This window comes from Epinephelus lanceolatus, chromosome 5 (genome assembly GCF_041903045.1).
Source record: "Epinephelus lanceolatus isolate andai-2023 chromosome 5, ASM4190304v1, whole genome shotgun sequence".
Taxonomy (NCBI): domain Eukaryota; kingdom Metazoa; phylum Chordata; class Actinopteri; order Perciformes; family Serranidae; genus Epinephelus; species Epinephelus lanceolatus.
Genome location: NC_135738.1, coordinates 44,340,922 through 44,344,582, shown reverse-complemented (window position 1 = coordinate 44,344,582; position 3,661 = coordinate 44,340,922).

Genomic DNA, 3,661 nt, shown 5'->3' with positions numbered 1-3,661 from the left:
CTTAAAGCCTGTTGATGTTCATATTATTTCATATTTATGCCAAACACAGTTAATCAGTGTCTCTGTTGGCTGAGCCGGCACATATGCTTGGTCAGTCAAACTCTGACCTGCAAGTCCTCCAGAGGCAGCTGGAGATCACACCAAAACAACACATGCACACTTGTCAATCTTTGAGGCTTCACTAGGTGTGTGTGGGAGATGGAGTGAATACTTAAAATATACAAATGTTATGTGATCATGCCTTAACACTTAAGTTTTAAGATATAGCTGCGCGCTTAGCCCGCAGGGAAGTCACACACTGTAAACAGTGTATGAGAGCAATGCAGACTGGTGGTGTCATGTGCTAAACATGGTGATGAAACATGTCTGAATAATAATTCCCAAACAAAGTGCAGCAGTGTCTCTATTGGCTGGCCATCCACAGGGTCAAAGATGTACAGAGGTAAACTGAACTGCGAGTAGCCTCAACACAGGGCTTCATTGATCTGGCACAAAGTGAAAAGAAGAGGTGCAGGCCTGGTACACAAGAAATGAATGTAGTATTTAATGCAGACCTGTACATACTTATATCACGATGACATTGAACTTTGATCAAACTCATTAATTTTCAAAGTTCAGATGACAGAGTGGGGACCTAGAGCAAGATGCGTAATAAGAAATGACATTTCGCATCTGTGCATTTGCTGCAATGCAATCTCTATCATGCAAGGTGCTGTCTTTACCTTTCAGATTTGTGCAAGCACACTTCCCTGGTTTACTTTGTATTGTTTATGGAGTACTTGACCCACATGCCATGTCACCTTGACTTGTGGCAAAAACTTTTTTCACAGTTTTTTTTTTCACAACCCTCCATGGAAAATGGTGAACATAGTTATTTGTTAATTGACTGAGGACTACTTTAACAGTAAAACTATATCAACACATCTGTTTACAAACTCTCATACAACTCATGCAGTAAAATCTAAGTTTCATTTAGCCAGATGTATGCTCAATACTTCCTAAACACATGAATTTTCTTTAAAAAAAACCTTAATTTTGAATCTGGCTTTGAAGAAAGCATAGATATGTTTCACTTTCTGTTCAGTTTTAAATAGCAGGTTTTAACGAAAATGCACGTGTTTGGGAAGAACTGAGCATTCAACTGGATAAATGAGACTTGGATTATACTGCATGAGTATTTGTATTTATCAGTTCTGTGACACTGAATACAAGAACACATACAGGAACAGAAAACTCATCCATAGTTTCAGATATCTGTTGATGTCACAAAAAGAGATGTGTGGAAGTTTAAGATCCCAACATGATGTAGGAGATGGTGGATACCAAAAGTGATGTGCTCCCATTCATTTAAAAATCAACAGTAAAATCCCTCCAGAGAAACAAGATAAATATTAACATATTATCAAACATATTATGATGCTGATATGACAAACAGCTGCAAACTTGTCTATACATACAACCAGCAGACACAGAGCAGCATTAGCATTCATTTAGAGTGGTGTTTGTGTCACTTTATGAATGTAAGTCCAATATTCATCCTATTTTTAGCTCTGTTTCGTCTCCTGAGATAACAGTTACTGTTAATTTATCATGTTGATCTGTTCTGTACGACATCTTTTGCACGTCTGTCTGTCCTGGAAGAGGGATCCCTCCTCAGTTGCTCTTCCTGAGGTTTCTACCATTTTTTCCCCGTTAAAGGATTTTTTTGGGGAGTTTTTCCTTATCCGCTGCGAGGGTCATAAGGACAGAGGGATGTCATATGCTGTAAAGCCCTGTGAGGCAAATTGTGATTTGTGATATTGGGCTTTATAAATAAAATTGATTGATTGATTGATTGATAAACATCTGTCTCTTTAGCTGCTTAATGCTTCATTATGTTAAGCAGCTAGACTCTAACTACGTCTGTCTGCTGTTTGCCGATGAACAGGTAGTGTACAGTGGCTTTATCAGAGCTTTTTCATTAAAACTGCTGCTGCTGCTGCTGGAAACTAGGCTGATTAAAGATGATACTAAACCAAAACAGTGGAGTTGCAAGCTGTAAAACCAAAACAATAGCTAAACAAGGCTAAAAGGCTCCATAGAGCTGAGGAGAACTCCAGAGTTGCAGATAACTCTTAGTGGCCTAATCACGATAAGCAATTCTTTAAACATTACACAGAGTCTTCTGCCCAGTGCTGTGAACAGACACGTTGTGGGGCATGTGCTTGAGTAACAAAATGAGCACCCCTTCCACAAATATCTTTTACAAGTATGCAGTTTTTTTTCATGGACTCACCAAGTGCACCCTGCCATACTATTTATCTTCTAAACAAAATAATAACAGAACAGAGGTGTGCAGTGGCTGCAGCTCTGCACTCCTTCTCTCCTCCTCTGCGCACTTGCACTACACAAGGCAAGTACTGTACATGCAGAACAAAACCGTGTCAGATTAGTTAAAGTGAGTTATCAGAACCACAGTGTGGGAGATGTAAACATTATTTCAAGTTGACTGTTGGTTTATAAAGACACATGAGAATGAGAAAGCAGTCCGGTGTCTGTCTCCACTTGCACCACGTAGTTGGTGAACCTGAATCTGCCAGAGAGTTTGGAGGGAGACAGTGTGATTTTATGACAGACTAGCTTACTTGTTATTAAACTTAATTGTGGGTTACTGCCTCAATTAGACTGGCTGTATTGACATGTTTTAATGGTGGTTTAATTTCACAACAGTGACAAACAATGACAGGGCAAACACTATAGTTACCTGGCTGTCCGTGAAAGCAGGCCAGGGTGATGTGGATGCTACTCCACAGGGCGCTTGATTTGCATGTGTTAATTGTGGTGGTTTTGACAAGGGAAGTTCAAGAAGGAGCGGCAGGGCTTTGACTCAAGTGCAGCTGTTGGCAGACAACACACTTTTAATTGAGAATTGATGCCATGGGCCAATTTTAAAAACTAAAACATAACATTATTGAAAGAAACAGAAGAAAAATCTTTCAAAAAAGGGCGCTTATCCAATCAGAGGCCAAAAGGGCAGATGCTTGAGCACTACCTGGAGTCTATCTGTGCGTGTGCCTGCTTTTGCCTATCATTAAAATGAAAATATTGATTAGTGCAGCTGTAAATAAATTTAATTACAGAGTAAATTAAAATAATACAAGGAAATTACAGCCTGTTTAACTACTCAAGTGATAGTTAATTGAGATGAAACTTCCTCTCAGTTCAAACCAAGATGACTGCTCTTTCCTCTGCTGGCTTATTGCAAGAGGCTTCAGTCTGTCTGTACTAAGTTAGACAGGAAGAGGCACAATTCTTTAGTTTGTGATAGTTTTTGTCAGTCATGGCATGATCACATCTTTACTATGCTCTCTGGGAGAATATCACACTTCATGCTTGATGGTGTAAGGTTAATGGTATCTTGAATGATCACAATTTTTCTAATGTTGGTAAATGTGCACTGTGATAAGGTCAAGCAAAAAATCAGCTGAATGAGGCAAGACAAGATTGGCAGCTTTTGGTTGGATAAATCTTTATTGACAGACATCAGTACTGGAGTCTCAAAGTCCGACAAGTTAAACAAGGACTCTATAGGGCTGCTGCTGGCTGAGAAGAAGATTAGATATAAAATGGAAGGTCATATGTGCAATAGGTGAAAAACAACACGTGTACACAGTGGGTGAGA